Here is a 22604-nt window from a genome sequence, read left to right on the forward strand (position 1 = left end):
ACGCGGGTAAAACCGCGAGGCGTCAGCTAGTCTGTTATAAACATTAAATACGTCGTTACAAGCGCTACAAGACTTGAATGCAGCCGGACGGATCCATGTGTGTCAAACATTATACTCATAATAATTAAATACAAGTCAAGTTCAAGTTAGTTAGTGTTAAGTAATAATATTATTATTATATTACCTTATCACGTTATATATCTATCTAGTTATTCTTCTTCTTTATCGCTGCGCTCTTGACAGAGCGGTCGAGGTCTTTAGGACGTGTTGGAGGCAGATGTAATACGCCTCACGAGCATTCGCCACTTCTCCCTTTGTGTAGTGAGTCGCGTACATTCATGCAAGGGACCGCCTACAGCAGATTTAATCTGGTCGGTCCATCGGCCTAGTTCCCTCCACCTTCCCTTGCACAACAAGGCGTTCGATACAATCATTCCCTCGCCGGGAGACATGTCCAAAAAACTGAAGAATGCGACTATGTACTAATGTCGAGAGACGTTGTTTTATATCTAGTTATAGAACCTAAATTATCTACATATCCCGCATTTAGGTAATTTATTATTTTGTTAGGTAATTCGGTGGATTTCGTTCTACTTGTAATTGCATAATTGGCAATTATCATACAAAATTATAGTACTTACTTAGATTTTTCGACTTAACTGCGTTTTTTATTTTACGAGTAATTTTTCATTCTATTGTTCAATAAGGAAACCTTATAGTATTGGCTTTCTGTCTGCTCGTTTGCCTGTGGCTTTACCAGAGAATAATAATAATAGAAGAGCCGTGATAGCCCAGTGGATATGACCTCTGCCTCCGATTCCGGAGGGTGTGGGTTCGAATCCGGTCCGGGGCACGCACCTCCAACTTTTCAGTTGTGTGCATTTTAAGAAATTAAAATATCACGTGTCTCAATCGGTGAAGGAAAACATCGTGAGGAAACCTGCATATCAGAGAATTACTTTAATTCTCTGCGTGTGTGAAGTCTGCCAATCCGCATTGGGCCAGCGCGGTGGACTATTGGCCTAACCCCTCTCATTCTGAGAGGAGATTCGAGCTTAGTAGTGAGCCGAATATGGGATGATGACGACGAATAATAATAGTACAAGGTTTAGCTCGGAGACTATTGGTATTTAGAAAGCTACAATTTAGCACAAATAATACAATTTATTTTGATATCTTCCCCTCTAACAGCTCAATGGTAGTAAAAATTCGTGAAAATCTCTACTAGTAGGTATACTTGTATAATAAAAAAAATTAAACTATCACAGCTAAATAGGAATGAAAAGGAGATGGTCCATTTCAGGTCCACTCTTGTACCCCGTATCATTAAAATTTTAAAAATACAAGGGTTTTATTGAAATCTAAATAAGTGAATAAATCTAACTAAATAGAAAGAAATAAATAATATTAAAACCCAAATTTTGAGTTGTAACAAGATGGCGCCCACATACAGCAACTATGACACGATATTTGACAGCAAACGTCAAATCGACTACTGCATTGAAAACATCATCAATCTGCCATTAATACCCACAGTAATGTTGCATTTTCTGGGCTCCATACAATTTTGGACCATCTCCTTTTGAATTAAGTTAATCATCCTGTGTTAATGAATGAAAGAGCTTCGTTAGCACAATCTGACATGTGGTTTTTAATTACTTTTATGGCGTATTTTATTTATCGTCTTCTGACGAAGAATGATTTTTACGGAACCCTCAGTGGGCTCGCACTTGACTGGTTATTTTTATTATAATTAACCTGTAACTTAATTAATTAGCAGTGGCTAAAGAACATACTTATTTATAGGTTTTAAAGAATATCGTAGAAGTTTTTATTTATATTGTTTTTAAACTTCTATAGAGGTAAAGTTTGTAGTGTTAAAGTAATCTCTGGATCTACAGAACCGATTTTCATAATTCTTTAACACTATAAAGCCACGTTATTTGTGAGTGTCATAGGCGGGAACGGGAACTACGCGGGTGGTATGTTTGTTACCGGGACATACTCGTAAATAATCGATTGTTGTTGCATTTTTTTAATCACATTGTTTCATTGACAATCTACCAGCAATATTTTTTTTTTATCCTTTACAAGTTAGCCCTTGACTACAATCTCACCTGATGGTAAGTGATGGTGCAGTCTTAGATGGAAGCGGGCTAACTTGTACGTCTTTGCCGGTAGGGTGGTAACTAGCCACGGCCGAAGACTCCCACCAGCCAGACCTGGACAAATTAAGAAATTCTCAATTTGACCAGCCGGGGATCGAACCCAGGACCTCCGTCTTTCGCGCATACCACTGCGCCACGGAGGCCGTCAAAATTTTTTTTTCCAAAAAATTCCAATCAAGTATTTAAAACGAGATAATGTTTGCTTAACTTATGGATGCTGGCGTGACTAAGTGGATGGACATCTGGGTCATTGCGTGGCCTTCGTGACGTGTGAGACTTCGTCTGAGCACTGAGGAGGTGGCAGTCATCACGATTGTGTAAGTGACTCACTATTGAGCACGAGTCTCCTCTCAAAATGCCTGAAAGGGTTAGGCCAATAGTCAACCACGCTGGCGTAATGCGGATTGGCTGACTTCACACACGCAGAGAATTAAGAAAATTCTTTGATATGCAAGTCTACATGTTTTTGCTTCACCGTTTGAGACACGTGATAATTAATTTCTAAAATTGCACACAACTGAAAAGTTGGAGGTGCATGCCCCGGACCGGATTTGAACCCACACCATCCGGAAACGGAGGCAGAGGTCATACCCACTGGGCTATCACAGCTCTTACACATATATGCATCGATCATAGATCATTAGATGGACCTCGAAGCGTCGCGGAATTGTCATTGGTTTCGCTAATACTTACGAATGATAAGTAATAACTTTTTCATTATTCGTGTTGCGGCTTGTGACCACACTTCCAAAATGACCACGAAGGCATAATTAAGGGATTAAACAAGGAAAAAACAGTAATATATTTTTTTAAGTCACAGCATGCGCTTGTTGCATACTAAGTTAAGACGTGCGTGCACGTCTTTGAGTAATGACATAATATTGTGCGTTTTTTAGTATGGAGGGGCCTATCTAACGATTTATATCGATATGTGTATATTGGGTAGGTATGAAATATTGGGTTATATTTTCCTCAAAAAATTCTCGGTAGAAACCCGGAATTTCTGTTTGAGTTGGTAATTAACGTTTTACAAAATAACGTCAGTTGACGTAGTTTTTAAGAAATAACTAAGTATGTTAATTGATCGCTAAAACGGAAAATCTAATCTAAACTACCACTGAAAAACTACTGCTCATGTTTTTGAATAGTACCCTGGTGATAGGGATTTACGGAAACAAATATTATCCGGTTACCCTTCATAGAAACAATTAACAATTGGGTAAGAGCAGTGTGGTGGATCTTAGCTACACAATCTCCTCTATTAATCCTATTTGCGAAATAATAGTCAGCAAGAAAACTACATTTCGCTGAGGATGTCGTGATTTTCCAATGTTTATGAGTAAAATAGTCATAGCTTTTGAGTTAAAACTTTTAACCTTAAAGTTAAGATTCCTTATTTTTATTCGGAGCAAGCCCATTTTTATTAAAATTTTTCCGCTCGGCCAAAGTACCCGATTTTCACATGAAAAGCGCTATTGAATCCAAACGCCAAATTTTCGCCAGCGAACAGTCGTGTCCAGTGGTGCGTGACTCTCAATTGAGCCATTTGCGACAATTTGTGACAGACGGCCATTGCGAGCCATGGGAATAGGTAAAGCACAGGTTACACAACTGAATTGAAATTTGGTAGAACTCAGCTTACAAGCACTTTCGAAATGTCATAAACTTATTAGATAATGGTGATAATAACTATGTGGCTATGGCTGGGCATTTACCCAAGCACAAAAAACTTTTTTGTACACCGGCCTTCGGCCTGGGGTTTGTGATATGGCCCGCTTGAAGTCCTCAGTCCACCTAGTGGGAGGTCGACAAACACTGCGCTTACATACATCATCATTACCAACCCATATTCGGCTCACTGCTGAGCACGAGTCCTTTCACAATGAGAAGGGTTAGGCCAATAGTCCACCACGCTGGCCTAATACGGATTGCCAGACTTGACACACGTAGAGAATTAAGAAAATTCTCTGGTATGCAGGTTTAGCCGTGCCGTGATAGCCAATGGATATGACCTCTGCATTCGATTCCGGAGGGTGTGGGCTCGAATCCGGTGTGGGGCATACACCTCCAATTTTGCAATTGTATGCATTTTAAGAGATTAAATATCACGTGTCTCAAACGGTGAAGGAAAAAAAAAACGGTGAAGGAAAACATTGTGAGAAAACCTGCATGTTAGATTTGAGTCCGGTCCCTCCGAAATCGGAGGCTGAGGTCATATCCACAGAGCTATCACAGATCTAATAATTACGCTTACACTAATGTGTGGACACTGGGAAATCCTCTATAGGACGTACATACTCAGACGTATTGAATTACATTTTTTAAATGTAGTTCTAAAAATATTTTGCATAGCAATGCTGTGCAGTGATCTAGTGTGTCATCGCATTACACAGCACATTACAGGCGCATTGGTAGAGCGTGAGAGAGTTGTACGCTCCGTTACACACATGACCCAGCGAGCCCGATATCACCCAATTATTGCACACTCTACTGAACACACATATACCTAAAATATCTACTCGTATATATCCATCATTCATCATTATTCAGCTCATTGTTGAACACGAGTCTCCTCACAGTATGAAAGGGGTTAAGCCAATTTGGATTGGCAGACTTCACACACGCAGAGAATTCAGAAAATTCTGAGGTATGCAGGTTTCCTTACGATGTTTTTCCTTCACCATTTGAGACACGTGATATTTAATTTCTTAAAATGCACTTAACTGAAAAATTGGAGGTGTAAGCCCCGGACCGGATTTGAACTCACATCCTTCGGAATCGGAGGCAGAAGTCATATCCACTAGGCTATCACGGCTCTCATAATAATTACTTTCTCACAATATTTTACGGCCTTTTTGGCGCAGTGGTATTCGCGGTGGATTTACAAGACGGAGGTCCTGGGTTCGATCCGCGGCTGGGCCGATTGAGGTATTCTTAATTGGTCCAGGTCTGGATGGCGGGAGGCTTCTGCCGTGGCTAGTTACCACCCTACCGACAAAGATGTACCGCCAAGCGATTCAACGTTCCGTCGTGTAGAAACCGAAAGGAGTGTGGATTTCATCCTCCTCCTAACAAGTTAGCCCGCTTCCATCTTAGACTGCATCATCACTTACCATCAAGTGAGATTGTAGTCAAGGGCTAACTTGTAGATAATAAAAAAAAGAACACAATCAGGTATATGCAAGCACACACAAGCTTTTTTGTAATAAGTAATTTTCTATAAGCTTGCGTAGGAACCTTGAACTTATTATAAGATATGGTCATGACTACAACATGTCATCTCATTAATATGTAGGCAAACACTGCAAGCTTCCACGGACAAAATTAAAACAAATTGCAATACAAAAGCCTGAACTGAATGGCGGTATGAATGGTCGCACAAATCGCTTCAATTTCTTATTAGGCAGTCCATTAGGCAGCAACAAAACCGTCTGGCTCATTGTCGGTCACAAAACCTCTAATTTACCGACACTGGTACAATAAAGATTGTTTGCTTTGTGCCGTTTTCGATCGGTGCCTCCCGTGTGAAGCTATTGATACATTATGTATGGATTAAGCTCAATTCGATCGCCCACGTACAAGTATAGAGCGAATCAGCTATTACAGATGGCTTAGTTTTCAGGGTTCCGTATCTTCAACAGCCTTTCCTAATAGCATCAATAGCTCAGGTAAAGCAGTCGGGTCGGAGTCATCACCGGAGGGGTGGTGGTTCGATCCCCGCCCCGTTGGACTATTGTCATATCCACTCCTAAGACAGACTTTCCCGACTAATTGGGGGGTACCTAATGGTAATTAGGTACCCTCTAATTAGGTAATTAGGTAGGTATAATGGTAGTTGAAATAACTATGTTAGATGATCACAATTACGAAAATGGGGATGATGACTAGGTTTGAATATATTGATTTTTATAATACATTCGGGTAAATAAGGTCAATGTTAACTAATTTATACATAAAAAGCAACGATTGTCTGGATATTTGCAAAATAAATGAGATAATAAAATTTCAAAATCTTTTATCGTAATTAAATGAAAATTCATACAATTTTAGCTTCCTTACATTAAATGTGACATTTTTCAATAAATGAACTATAAACATAAACGCACAAATAACAAAGATATTAGTAATTTTGTTTGAACGCCCATACAAACCTAACGATCAGCGAGCCAACGACGTCACTAAATCGTGCCATTTTGTATGGAGCGTTTTTCAGGGATCCGCGGCAGCGCCGCAAATCTGACTTTTTAAATCCCTGTAGCTCCGAAAGTAATGATCGCAGATACCCTGTTACTTTTACAAAATTGCTTTGCTATTAGTATACTTAATTTATATATAATTTAAAAAACTGTCATTATCCCTATTGTATGAAAACCGATGTATTGAAAATCGATGTATGTACCGACCGAGTTACATTATAAGCCTTCTAGTCGCTAACTGTTGCCGTGGTTTATAATAAAGTAAAAGTTTGTAAGAAGTTAAATAACATATAGATAGCGGGAAATGTACAGTCTGTCTGTATGTCAGGATGTGCCGAGAACGAGATGAACTCCAACTGTAAATCTAAGTCGTGCGCGCCGCATACTGATGGGATCTCTCTGTCCGTTCACAGATACATTTCGCTATTGCTCTATACACGTAAACAGTACTTAAAACTTAAGCTGTGACTTATGTGAAGCCTTTAGATCAGGGTTGAAGGACACCCCCCCCCCCCCCCCCAGGGAAAAAAAATAATTTTACTGTTGAAGAAACTGAGGTTTTTATTTGAATAAAAGGTAGCTCTTAAACTACCAACAGAAATGTCTTTGTAATATTAATGCTATGGGTGTGCTTGTTTCTTGTCGCAAATGTTTTCAATGTAAAGAGTAATTTTGGACAGAAACCTTAATTCTGACTTGGTATCAGTTATCAAGCCACCATTACGTAAATCTTGTCGCGAACCCCCTACCGTCGAATGGCGAACCCCTAGGGGTTCCGTTTTTGTACTACGTACGTTCGGAACCCTAATAATGGATATAGAACTATTCTAGACGTGCACTCTCACAAAGAGTTCTATAAAGTAGTAGTAGCTACTATAAAATAATAATTTTGTTCCTTAATAACACTCAGCGGGCGATGGAGCGATCTGGGGAGATCCTCAGAAAAACCAAAGTTACTGACTTAGCTCAGCGAGTGGCAATAGGCAGGGCATATAGTTTGAATGAATGATGAGCCAATGGACGTTGGGGTCCCAAGGTGCTGGAATCCATACCGGCACTAGATCCATCGGGTGTTAATCATGATGATGATGATACATTTTATATAGCTAAGAAAGATACCAAAGAAAATATAAATACAGAACAAAATACAGAAAATCTCACTAGAGACTAAGTTTGTTAATATAGAACGCGCCTCACGTATTCTGTACACACTTATTAATAGAGACATTTTGCTATTTTGCTATGCGTTTAACTATACATACGTTTTAGTCAGAAAGCGTGTAATTTTGTATGAATGATTGAAGGATGCAGGGCAGCGCATCCTACTTCCTATCCTACTAATATTATAAACGCGAAAGTTTGTATGTTTGGATGTTTGTTTGGATGTTTGTTACTCTTTAACGCCGCTACTACTGAAGCGATTTGTCTGAAATTTTAAATGGAAATAGATTTTATTCTGGATTAACGCATAGGTTAACTTTTTATCCATTTCCCGAGATTTGCGAACACATTATTTTGATGATATGAATGTTTGTTACTCCTTCACGCCTCGACTACTGAACCGAATTAGCTGAAATTTGGTATTGAGATATATTATAGCCTGGATTAACACATAGGCTACTTTTTATCCAAAAATCCATGGTTCCCGAGGGATTTGTGAAAAACTAAATTCTACGCGGACGAAGTCGCATGCGTCTGCTAGTTATACTATATGTTTTAGTCTGGCTTGTAATTTTGTATGACTGATTGAAGGATGCAGGGCAACGCATGTCTTGCAAAGGAAATGTTTTCTCACAGATGAAAATAGTGTAATATAAGTAACTTTCCCCACGTTTTATTCTAATAACTATACAAATCATGCCCACGTGGAAACGGTGGCAAGAATACTGGCTGCATTTTCGTGTAGACAGCTAGGCTGATCCTTTGCGCAAAAAAATGAGCCAGAACTTCACCAGTCGATACCATTTGCTGTTGTGAAAATATCTCGAAACAATTTTTTTTTATATTAGGTACCATTTTCCCTTCCATTCGTATTAACGACGAAAATCAACACGCAAGGATTGAACTTTTCGGAGTTGAGTTAGTCCCTTTAACCGTGAAAATCGAGGTATAAAATAGATTAGATAAAAATTTTAATAAAAAAAATACAACCGACTTCAAAACCTAAAAACGTACCCACTAAACTAAAAAGCGAAAAATAACATCATAATATGTTCTACCTGCTGATCAGTATGAAGGCGGTGCTTAGCCGGTGATGTATTAATTCAAGCCATGTGAGAATATCTTATAGATTTAGATTTTGCAGACAATGTTGTTTCATGTGCTCCTGCCAGAAATGGCTTAAATTAAGACAACACCGGCTAATCGGTGTACATACATAAAAAAAATACCGACCGAATTGAGAACCTCCTCCTTTTTGAAGTCGGTTAAAAAAGAAAATAAAAGGTTTAAGTTTCATCAACTATTTTACTGTAAATATTTTTCAGTAAAAGCAATATTGGTTATTGATGGTCTTGCAAAGAGTTCACATGAATTTAAAAGTAAAAGTTGGCACCTACGAGTACCTCTATATATTTTCAAACGGCTTTACAGCTTCAAACCCTTTTGTAGCTTTCGTCGTCGTTATCAACCCATATTTGGCTCACTACTGAGCTCGAGTCTCCTCTAAGAATGAGAGGGGTTAGGCCTTAGTCCACCACGCTGAACCAATGCGTATTGGCAGACTTCACACACGCAGAGAATTAAGAAAATTCTCTGGTATGCAGGTTTCCTCACGATGTTTTCCTTCAACGTTTGAGACACGTGATATTTAATTTCTTAAAAAAAAATGTAGCTTTAAAAATAATTAAATCGAGACAACCACAGACTACAGACGTCATCATATTTGAATGGATAGATTAAATTATTCATCATAATACGATTTCAAAGAGAGACAGGCCGGCCAAGTATTTCGATGCACTAACTCAAGATCACTCTAAACACTTGACGGCTCACTTACTCTATAAATAAGCATCGACACGCCACCGAAATAGCCATTCTTGTAAACTATTGATGCATGTCTCTATTCTGAGGCGCCAGACATGTCTCGACTTCGCTCATTTCTGGCCAATGATTATTTTATACTATGGATATGTTACATGACTACAAAATCACCGAAAAAAGTGATCCGAATTTAGCGACTCCTCTGAGCGCGCACATGTACAATTTTCATTACCAAATGTTGTAAAATTAGATAAGTTTATTATGATCGATGGTGAAACACTGGGAATGGAGAATTCCACAGTTTTTCTGAGAGTGACCTTGGATTCTAAACTTCAGTGGGGTGCTCATATAGAAAAACTGTCGGGTAAACTCAGCTCAGCTGCATTTGCAGTGAGAAAAGTAAGACATTTTACTGATGTTGACACAGCTAGACTTGTTTACATTATATATTTATGTAGATATTGTTTTTACACTTCCTAAACATTGTAGACAATATTTAGGTATTTTGTGTTTAAATAATATTTCATTTCATTTCTATGTAGTAGATGTCCTTAGGATCCGTACAAAATTAGCAAGGTTACAATTTAGGTACGATAGCAGGGTATTTTGTTGTACTGAATTCTTAAATGAAAATTTTGAACCTAAATAACAAACAAGAAAGAGTCACTAAAATAGAAAATAAACTTACAAATATTTTTATAAATAAGAATATGCCTAAATATGTTGGTGTAAACAGATTTACCAGAATAGTACAACCAAATGACAACATTATTCTAAGGTACTATACTACTAGGACACCGAGCGGTTTCACCCGCGTGGTTCCCGTTCCCGTAGGTATATGGAGATAATATATAGCTTATAGCCTTCCTCGATAAATGGCCTATCTAACACTGAAATTATTTTTCAAATCGGACTAGTAGTTCCTGAGATTAAACCAAATCAAACAAATAAACAAACTCTTCAGCTGTATAATATTAGATGTTCTACTCGACAATAGATGGCGCTACTTAACGTGTATTATGTAGATAATAATGTCCGCTAACGTTATACGTGTACTACGTATAAATGACTGCCTCGATGGTTCCGTGGTATGCTGGTTTGTGTAAAATGAGGTCTGGTGTTCGATTACGGGTCAGGCCAACAAAAAAATGGATTATTGGGATTTTTCTTACAAGAAAAATCTCAATACTCTGGTGGTAAACAAAAAAAAAATCTCGGCTGAGTTTCTTGTGGGCTCTTTTCGGGACCAAGGCGCTTTAGAACCCTTGTAACTTTAATTTTAAGTTTTCGACTATTATTACCACCATTAGATAAAATTAAATTATGACATAATCCTGACTTTTCACAAGTGCTTGTAAACTAAGCCTAATTGAAATAAATGTTTTTTTTTTTATTTCACCAATAAGATCATATCTATAGTAATACTAGCAGCCCACGTTTTCGTCCGCCCTTAGACCTTCTTAATTTGGCCCTCTTGCAAAATCCGTTCTTAGCGGACGTCTACTAACTATAAACTACTTCCCTGCCAAATTTCATCTGTACCTAGGTATATGTCAAGTAGTTTTCGAGATTTCGTAATGAAAGACCTTTCGCATTTATTTGTTTATATTATTATTACTATCGGAGCCGGTCAAGCTTCGCTTTGACTTTTGTGCATTTCTTCCATACCCTTACCTACCCTATTCCAACCCTACACCTACCCTACGTTTACCCTACCCTAAACCCCCCCCCCCCCTCGTAAGATTACGGGGATAAAATATAACCCATGACACTCACAAATAACGTAGCTTTCTAGTCATAAAAAAATTATCTTAACCAGTTAAGTAGATTCAAAAATTACTCCCTATAATACCACAAACTTTACATTCTATAGTTATAATATGAGCGAACAAAGTAGGAACTATTCAAACAAGCTCCATGAAGTGGGACGTTTAACTAAATTATGATGCAACCTCAATTTAAATATTCCACGCACGCCCTACATTCGTAACAGAATATCTCAGAAATAACCTGGATTTACAGGAATTGCGCATAGTAACGCGAAAATTATTTTCAACTTAACGTGCTCTTTAACGGCCAGTTTCTTCATCGCAAGTTACAGTCAAAGGAACGTCATAAATCATAATAAAAATTTTAATAAAAAAAATACAACCGACTTCAAAACCTAAAAACGTACCCACTAAACTAAAAAGCGAAAAATAACATCATAATATGTTCTACCTGCTGATCAGTATGAAGTCGGTGCTTAGCCGGTGATGTATTAATTCAAGCCATGTGAGCATATCTTATAGATTTAGATTTTGCAGACAATGTTGTTTCATGTGGTCCTGTCAGAAATGGCTTAAATTAAGACAACACCGGCTAAGCACCGACTTCATACTGATCAGCAGGTAGAACATATTATGATGTTATTTTTCGCTTTTTAGTTTAGTGGGTACGTTTTTAGGTTTTGAAGTCGGTTGTATTTTTTTTATTAAAATTTTTATTATTTTTTAATTTTTAGTGTAAAATTTCATCTCAAACGAATACATCAGACCCCTAATGACAGTCACAACCCATCTTGGTACAAAATTCTCAGCAATACAAATTAATCAAGCCCAAGCACAAGGTAGCTACCGTAAACCGTCAAGGGGTTCCCTTCATTGACCTTGGTCTTCATCATCAGACCCCTAATAACAGACACAACTCATCTAGGGAGAAAGTTCTCAGCAATACGAATTAATCAAGGCCAAACACAAGGTAGTTACTGTTAACTGTTAAGGAGTTCCCTTAATTGTCCTTGGTCTTCATCACCAAACCCCTAAATGACAGTCACAACCTATTTATGTGGAAAGTTCTCATTAAGACAAATTAATCAAACCCAAACACAAGGTAACTGCTGTAAATCGCCAAGGAGTTCCCTCGTCTATTTATGACTCCATCATCAGATCGATTTTAAACCTTCATAATTTTGTATTTCTTAAAGGCACTAAATGGAAAAGTTCACGAACACACTAGACGCCCATATAATTTTCGAAAGTTCCCCTCAATTTCTCCAGGATTCCATCATCAGATCTTGTCATGATGGCAATGGGACCAAATGGGGACTATACCGTTTTAAACAAAAAAAGAATTTTTGAAATCGGTCTACGCGTCTTTGAGTAATCGGTGTACATACATAAAAAAAAAAAAAAAAAAAAAAATACCGACCGAATTGAGAACCTCCTCCTTTTTGAAGTCGGTTAAAAAGTGATGGTCTTATTCACTGAAAAATAAAGTCTTCTTTACTACTTACAACTTTTACTTTTACATTTAACTTTTTTTTTAGCTTTACATGAAGAAACTAGCTGTAAGGCACAGGACGATAACATCATCAACTTGGCTAATATCAACGTCAGTTGCTTAGAAGAAACTGTCTCTAAAGGTGTGAAGCCAATGATTATTTTATATTATAGATATGTTACGTGCCTACAAAATTACCGCAAAAAGTGATCGGAATTTAGCGACTCCACATGCACAATATTTTGTGTTTGCTTGCATTATATATTAATGTGTTTTTACATTTTCCTAAGCACACAACTCGACATTGAAGACAATACTTAGGTAATATGTGGTTATATAACTTTCGTTGTTTAATAAGCGACTAATTGCATTGGGCTAGCGTGGTCGACTTTTAGCCTAACTCCTCACATTCTGAACGGAAACTCGTGCTCAACAGTGAGCCGATGTGGGTTGATTTCCCACGGGAACCGGAACAACGCGGGTGAAACCTCAAGGCGTCTGATAGTCTTATTATTATTATAAACGCGATAGTTTGCGTGGATGTTTGTTACTCTTTAAACTACTGAACCGATTTGGCTGAAATTTAAATCGAAGATATATAATACCCTGGATTAACAATTAAGTTCCCGCGGGATTTGTGAAAAACTGAAATCCACGCGGGCGAAGTCGCGGGCGTCCGCTAGTCTACCATATATTTTTAATTTTTTTATTTTTATTCTATACAAGTTAGCCCTTGACTGCAATCTCACCTGATGGTAATTGACGATGCAATCTAAGATGGAAGCGGGCTAACTTGTTAAGAGGAGGATGAAAATCCACACCCCTTTCGGTGTCTACACGACGTCATACCGGAACGCTAAATCATTTGGCGGTACGTCTCCACCAGCCAGACCTGGACCAATTAAGAAAATCGGTCCAGCCGGGGATCGAACCCAGGACCTCCGTCTTGTAAATCCAACGCTGCGCCACGAAGGCCGTCAAAAATATATGGAAGACTCAATCAAAACAATAACAACCAACATATCGGGACAAGCTTCGGCTGGAGGTCGCTGAGACCACGTGGCCGCGCTCCCACGGTCCGGGGGGTCTCACAGTCCACCGGCTCACAGACCTCCACTACTGGTTTTTATTATTAAGTGCCAATTGATTAACGCGAAATCTTTGCGATAAGAGTTACAGTTGGTCGCCTCTGAAAAGTTCTGCTATTTTAACCATTTTTCTCAGACTGGGCGGCTTTGGAACGCTGTTAACTTTAATTTATAATTTACAAGTTTTGTTCCCGCCGACTCCATGAATTAAGTATGTTGCATTAAAATCGGTTTAGCCGTTCTAAAGACAAACAGACAGACAGACAGACAAAAATTTCAAAAAGCTTATTGTGTTTTGGTATTCTGTACATGAAAGTGTAACCACATCAGAAAAAGACAATAATTTTAAAAATACAGACACTTCCATTTGTTTTATATGTATAAACAAAAAAAAAATAAACCTTGGCTGAGTTTGTTGTGGGCTCTTCTCGGACCAAGGCGCGTTTGGAACCCTCGTAATTTTAAGTTTTCGACTATTATTACCACCATTAGATTAAATTAAATTATGACATAATCTTGTCCTTTCAAAAGTGCTTGTAAAGTAAGCCTAACTAAAATAAATGGATTTTGAATTTTAACAGTGGATTTTTCTGGGATGAAAAATGATTTTTCTTTCTTTCACGCTGTGAAAGTACGCAAAATAAAAAAGCCTAGCTGTATCAACATCAGTGAACTGTCTTATTTTTCTCACGGCAAATGCCGCTGAGCTAAGTTTACCAGACAGTTTTTCTACCACTGAAGTTTACAATCCAAGGTCACTCCCAGGAAAACTGTGGAACTCTCCATTTCCAGTGTTTCACCATCGATCATTATAGACTTATCTAATTTTATAACATTTGGCAATGAAAACTCAATACATTTAGTTTTCTTGGCATTTAAAAGATTATTTGCAGTGAACCAATGCGACACATGCGATATGGCACGGTTTACGTCGTCAGAGTTATCTTTATTTCTGTCGGTCTTAAAAATTAAGGATTTGTCATCAGCAAACAGTACAATCTCACATATGCCGCTGACATGGTAATGGTTTCGCGTTTATAATATTAGTAGGATTATTTTATTAAATACCTATGTGAGACCAATATTCCCAATGGTGCGACATGGGCCGGCCGCCATGGCGCGGTCGTTGACCCGCCTGAAATAGGTAACCTTGACCGGCCGCCCTGCTTACAGCCGTGCCGTCACGACGAGCTGCGAACAATGTATCCTACGTCCTGCAAAACTTTGAGCTGATACATTATTATATGTCTGTGGTAAAAAAATATGGCAGACTAGAAATTTATTAAAGAGTAATGTTTTTGAAATTATGAAAAATAAAGAAACAACCATAAGTATAAAGCAAAAAGTTTTTGATACAGGTGTTTTACCCAGCATAACATATGGTTGCGAAACCTGGGCGCTAAACAGGGCCCACAGGGATAGTCTTCAGAAATGCCAGAGGGCGATGGAGCGTAGCATGGTGGGGGTAAAGAAGAGGGACAGAATAAGAAACATTGATATAAGGAAAAGGACCAGAGTTACCGACATTTTAACCAGGATGGATCAGCTTAAGTGGAGATGGACAGATCATATGCTTTATCATATCCTCAAGAAAAGTGGAGTACCCTTGTCACACAATAGCGCCCTCGCAATGGGAGACGGAAAAAAGGATTAATGTTTCTGAAATAGGTTTACCCCCACATTCATAAACATAAGAAATTAAATATCACGTGTCTCAAACGGTGAAGGAAAAACATCGTAACCTGCATACTTGAGAATTTTCTTAATACTAAGCGTGTGTAAAGTCTGCCAATCCGCATTGGGCCAGCGTGGTGGACTATTGGCCTAACCCCTCTCATTCTAAGAGGACACTCGAGCTCAGCAGTGAGCCGAATATGGGTTGATAATGATGATATAAAGTTTTCCTTCACTTTACTGTGAAGATATTTGAGGCATAATTTCTAATCCATATGTTTGTGTTGATATTATAATCATAGTATTTGTAGTTGATTAGCATTTAGTTTATAGACCAATTATTAATCTATATCGAAGCAGGTTTGCAGACTTTAGAGTGATGATGCTTGAATATCACCACCATCACCTGGTGGTGATGGTGGTCAGTAAAGCGAAAGAAAACTTTATATCATCACTAGCGGACCTGGTCAAGCTTCGCTTTGACTTACAAGTATGTGTAATTCTTCCCTATCCCTACCCATACCCTACCTCTACCCTAAGGGTATAGGGTATAGAAAAGGGTTGTTTTCATGGTTTTCTCGGCAATTGTTCTATTTTTTCTCACCTTTTATACCTTCCTTATACATCCACGAACATTGCAAGACCAAGATAAGATAAATCCGTTAAGCCGTTCTCGAGTTTTAGTGAGACTAACGAACAGCAATTGATTTTTATATATATAGATTATCAACCCATATTTGGCTCACCGCTAAGCTCGAGTCTCCTCTCAGAATGAGAGGGGTTAAGCCACTAGTCCACCAAGCTGGCCAAATGCGGATTGGAAGACTTCACACCCGTAGAGAATTAAGAAAATTCTCAGGTATGCAGGTTTCCTCACAGTGTTTTTTCTTCACCGTTTAAGACACGTGAAATTTAATTTCTTAAATTGCACATACCTAACCAATCTTAAGTTGGCGGTTTATGCCCTGGACCGGATTCGAACCTATGTCGAGGTATCGGGTAAACTATTTAATTTTAACTTTTTCTTCTGAATCCTTCGTAACAATAAAATAACTTACATAAAACCTAATTGATAATAAAAAAATACAGTAAGTTATAAGTTATTTGTTTTCAAACATAAAAACTTTCTGTCGTCTTGGACCCATGTGCGGCGCGCGCCTTTGTCTTTTTGTTTTATCGTACAAAATTAATTAGACAATTCTCTGATCTTAAGGGTAATACCACACTGGAGATATTTTGTTTCATTACTTTTGTATTTAAGCAAAATACAAAAGTTTTAAAACGAAATTTGCACAGAAATGTTATACAAAATAATGACAGACACAAAAATTATATTAATAAGCATTTATATTTGTTACCTCGCTTACCTTCTTCCTAAAAATACGATACGATAATAAATTAAAGGAGTTGGTCGATTTCAGGTCCACTCTTCAAAAATTATCATTAAAATTTAAAATAATACAAGGATTTTATTAAAATCTGAATAAGTGAATAAATCTTACTAAATAAAAAGAAATAAATAAAATTAAAACCCAAGTTTTTGAGTTATATCAAGATGGCGCCTATGAAGCAACTACGACATGACAATTGACAGCAAACGTCAAATCAACTATTGCATTGAAAACGTCATCAATCCGCTATTATTACCCATATTAGTATTGCATTTCAATATTATTTCGAAAGAATTAAAGTAAATTCGGAGATTTGTATAAACCAAAATAGTTAAGAAAAATATATTTTTTTAATTCCGCTAGGGTACAACGACTGATCCTGGGCTCCATACAATTTTGCACCATCTCCTTTACTTTTAACTAGGATGTCCATGCATGTTTAAAAGTGAAGTTATTCTATATAGTTTGACCAGAAAAATATGTAAAAATACCTACTTAAGTCATCCCGAATCTAGGCTTTTTATATTTCTAGACTTACGGACTTTGAAGCACCATCCGTCATCCATTGATGATGTTGATGAACTGTTAAATAATATTTTTATGTAACTAAAACCAGCACGTTCTGTTTTGTGAAACACTGGACATTACAGCTCTTTAATAATATTTTTTTTAAATTTGATCACACAGGACAGGCAACGATCGCGCACTGTACAGTATGTACTCGTACATTGTACAATAAAGCCTTAGTTTATTTATCTAACCAGTGAAAAAATGTTTCATTATCAAGAGCACTGTGAGATTTCCTAGTAGGTAATTTTATTTGTATATCTTAATTAGAGTCTCTCGTGTGGTCTCGGACTAATTTCTTAACAAGTCCGTACACGTTCGTCTTGGGTGGGTTTTATTTCTTTTGTGTCTTTAAGTACACGAATTTGTTGTTAATTTGACCATCAATTGCGCAGCGACTTCCCATGCTTCAGTTGACGAATAGCTCGTAATCATTTCGCAATATTTTTTATGTTCTCAATGAGAATGAATGACTACTTATATGAATAAAAGAGATCGTCTACCTACGTACCTAATTTAAAACGTCGGAAGTGAGTGAAAGTTACCATAAATTGGTCCCTTTTTCTGCTTTGCGTCATAATTATTGAATCTGTAACAATCACTGTCAAATGTTAATTTTTGAAGCCTCAATAGCTCAACGGTAAGAGCGGTCGGACTCATCACCGAGGAGTGGTGGTTCGATCCCCGCCCCGTTGGTCTATTGTCGTACCCACTCCTAGCACAGTCTTTCCCGACTAGCTGGAGGGGAATAGGAATATTAGTTATATTATAAACAATATGGCAAATATTAAAAAAAAAAAAAAAGTTATAGTAGGAGAGCCGAGAAGTCTTTGAAAATCCTTAAAAGTCTATGTCTAGTCCAACGGTTGATAATATTGATGATGACTGACTGAAACTGAAACGATGATTTAAAGTACTGTCAAGCGTCAACTTCCAGCTCCAGTTCGCCTGGGATGCGTACTAAGACCAATTACCTTAGGACCCGCCTCGCTAGACTAATTCCTCTATGGATGCGTACGATGAAAAGTAAACAAGTCGTAATAAAACAAAATAAATATAAAACTTATCGCATTTGTAATAGGTATTAAAAATTTATATGCTACATCTGGCTCTAGCTTATCTATAGATCTAATCATAACAATAAAATTGCACAATCTGCCCAAATTCGACATCCTCCATTGTGTATCACGCGCCACGTTATTAGCGAATTAACAAATTTTTACGTTTCCATGTTACCGGACTATGGAATCAGTAGAATGTCAATTGTAAAAGTTTTTTGAATATTATTGCACCAAAGTGCAAATTGGAGTTAAGGTTAAAGTGATGTTATTTTTAACTGTACCTCATTGGTATGTCAAATTCAGTTAGAAGCTCCATTCATATTGAAATTACTACTCTAATGTATTCATCGTATTGAAATTATCTTAACTACTCTTACTCTGTGATTTTTCATAATGTTATTTTTTAATTTAAACTAGCGATTGTAACCGTGCCGTGATAGCCCAGTGGATATGACCTCTGCCTCCAATTCCGGAGGGTGTGGGTTCGAATCCGGTTCGGGGCATGCATCTCCTACTTTTTAGTTGTGTGCATTTTAAGAAATTAAATATGACTTGCCTCAAACGGTGAAGGAAAAACATCGTGAGGAAACCTGCATACCAGAGAATTTTCTTAATTCTCTGCGTGTGTGAAGTCTGCCAATCCGCATTGGGCCAGAATGATGGACTATTGTACTAACCCCTTTCATTCTGAAAGGAGACTCGTGCTCAGCAGTGAGCCGAATATGGGTTAAAAATCATGAAAAATGATGATGAGTGATTGTAACCATCTCTCTCTCTCTAGTCGGTCCCTCATGACTGAGGATCGTGACCACCTTGGCGAGTCATCGTTTGCTTTACAATGCTCCTCCATCGAGTACGGTCGCTGGCCATTTGGACGGCACTGTAAAAGGTTCGGGCTCCTGCTTCCTTTAGAAGGTCGGACCATCGGGTTGGAGATCTACCTCGTGGCCGTTTGCCTTCCACATTTCCCACCACAATAATTTTTATTGTAACCATAAATCAAGTAAATAATAGTGCAGAAATAAGTAGTGCAGAAGTAATTTAAATGTGTTATTTACATAGAAGGATAAAAGACGAAGGATAATTAAAAGGCGAAACGTTTTATTTTACAGTAAAATATGATTGAATTTCCTCATTTTTCAGAAATGAGGATATCCACAGAAGAACCAAAGTCACCGACATAGAGCATCGAGTCACGAAGCTGAAGCACAGAAAACAATGGGCAGTCACAAAGTTCAAAGAGCCGATGGACGTTGGGGTCCCTAGGTTCTAGAATGGCGACCCCGCACTACAAAGCGCAGTGTTGGTCAATCCTCCATCAGGTGGACTGACGACATCAAGCAAGTCGCTGGGATTCGCTGGATGCAGGCGGCTCAGGATCATGATGAGTGGAAGTCCCTACAAAAGGCCTATGTTCTGCTGTGGACGTCCATCGCTGATGCTGATATGATGATGAAAATATAATCTAATTCAACGTAGATTATCAAGAAAGCATGAGTTTTATTTCTTTGTGTCACATAAACCATAAATAAACAAACAAACATTGTTTAATGATCTATTTATCGAACAAAATAAATATAATAAGTACGCTCAATCCCATTTTATGTTCCCATATAAAATGATAAATGTCCAACAGTGTTCCCATGTTACGAGTGGGTACTTCTTATTAATGAAAACATAATCCTTGTCGTTACGTCCTCGTCACGTAGACGTGGGCCCCTCTCGCAAACGTTTTGTGTTCCTCCAGATAGCGGAGATTACAACTGTTAATAGTTTAATGAATGAAATACTCTCACGTGACGTGTAAAACACAATTTTTTTTTATTTTGTCAGGGCAGGCAAAGATCGGTTACGATACAACTTAGACTTATTAAATTTGATCATAATAAAATTAAAAAACAATTTAGGGAGGCCAGATTTCAAGCTAAATATGCACGCACGTAATAAATTAAGACTGTATTACAATTTATCTGTTCCAAAAGTACCACAGAATATAGGAAAAGCTAAAACTAACGAAAAATTGTCTCTAATTTAAAATTAATGATAACAAACCGTATCCACCGTAAGAACTTAATTATCTTGAGGCGGAGATTTTAAAATCTAGAGTTCCTAAATGAAAAAAATAATTAGTGTAAATTAAGTGTGTAAATTCAATGTTTTGAAAATTCAATGACAATTACGAAGTTAAGAACTATTTCAATCACAATGTAAACATTATATTATCTTCAACACTCCTCTTTTTTAGGCTAGGGTATAAAAACCGTTTTATTTTAACAATATATTACAATAATTGCATTTCATTTTACTGATACTTTTTAAACTGTCATTAGAGGAATCAGATTTTTTGGAGTTTTCTAGTAGTTAAGTGTTTTGTAAGGAGTTACCCTGACGGTATAAAATATCAAAGGAAAACCAACACCAAGTTAGTTTTGTACAAAAAAAAATACTCAACATCATCAAGACGGTCGAGACAAAATTAGAAAATCCCTTTGTGGACTTTGATATAAATAGGCAATTACTTCATCGGAATTTGAAATCGAAACTATAAAGAAAGAATGTTTATAACTCCTACAGCATCTAACAAGGAACCGAATCCCGGTCCCCATCATTATCATGATATATCTCATAATCCACCTTCTCATTAAGCTACAATTAGATTTCCATACTCATCCCATCGAGAAACTGACTATACGAATCGATTTTGAGGAAATAATTCATAAAGATCCGAGTGAAAGTCATTATGACGATATAATAATGTAATCGATTTTTGATGTTATCGATTTTGTCTCGGATTGAGATATTTGTAGAATCGATCCAGTTTTATAGTTTTGTGTGGGCAAACGACGTTTGCTTGCGTATATAGTGTATGTTTTGCTATAGAAAAAGTTAAGTTAGTCATTTGATAAAAATAAGGTTTTAATAAACCGTGATAACCCAGTGGATTTGACCTTTGCCTCCGATTCCGGAGGGCGTGGTTTCGAATCCGGTCCGGGGCATGCACCTCTAAGTTTTCAGTTGTGTGCAGTATAAGAAATTAAATATCACGTGTCTCAAACGGTGAAGGAAAACTTCGTGAGGAAACCTGCATACCAGAGAATTTTCTTCTGTGTGTGTCTGAAGTCTGCCAATCCGCATTGGACCAGCGTGGTGGTCTAATTGGCTTAATCCCTCTCATTCTGGAGTGAAGGAGGATAGGGAGAGGAGACTCGAGCCGAATATAGCTTGATAACAATCAATATATCTGATCCAACAGTAGGGTAGAATACGCACGGAAGATTTGAGTACCTTTAAAGCAACAGTGCATAACTTTCTTGTGAACCAATCAAGGCAAGTGTCACTAGCAATCTTTAAGTTCCAATGGCTAATTTGCCGACTAAACTGTTATTGAGTGGTCCTGATAGTTAGTTATAGGTTTGGATTGTATTATCCCTACGAAATAAGTCGACCCTAGTGAAATCTCCTTCATTTAACCCCACTATACCAAATAGGTCTTATGACTAATTCCACATATAATAAAGCTACAAATTACCACAAAGTTAACATTAATAGCGACATTACAGTGCGGGTTGGATCGTAATTTGTTCAATGTTTTTACTTTATTGGACCATTTGTCAGACGCTGGCACGAGATTTTTTTCAATTATATTTTCCGAATAACAAATGCATGGACAAAGGCCGGTGTTGAGTGTAAACAATTATAGTTTTTCCTGATGTTTATGCATTAAAATTAAATTGCTTAACTGTGAGACAGGCTTTTATGTTTATTTTTCTAGTCATATTTCGTAATCCACTCAATATAAAACCTCAATATCATAAAGCTATTTCCTACAGGTCGTTTAGTAATGTTCACTATCACACGGGTAAACCGTTCTACAATGTTTTTTTAAATAGTTCCATAGTATTGGCTACAAAAATTGGCTTCCTTATAAGAGGCAAAGTCTAAGAGGCCCCGCCTAAATCTAGATTTCGTCTCGGTTAGGGCATGCCGATACTAAATCTAGATTTAGTCTCGGTTAGGGCATTCCGATACAAAATCGAGGAGGCCATGCCCATCACCAACTATATATTATTTACACACTTTTGTATGCCACTGCAAGTAATTAACCATAGTAGCACTCGTGCCACAATGACCCTCATTACATGACGGTAGCATAAATAACTATTGTTATTGTCCTTTAGGAAAGTATGTAAAGACTAAAACCTTATTTAAATCCTTA

The sequence above is a fragment of the Bicyclus anynana genome, chromosome 22 (genome assembly GCF_947172395.1).
Source record: "Bicyclus anynana chromosome 22, ilBicAnyn1.1, whole genome shotgun sequence".
NCBI classification, from domain to species: domain Eukaryota; kingdom Metazoa; phylum Arthropoda; class Insecta; order Lepidoptera; family Nymphalidae; genus Bicyclus; species Bicyclus anynana.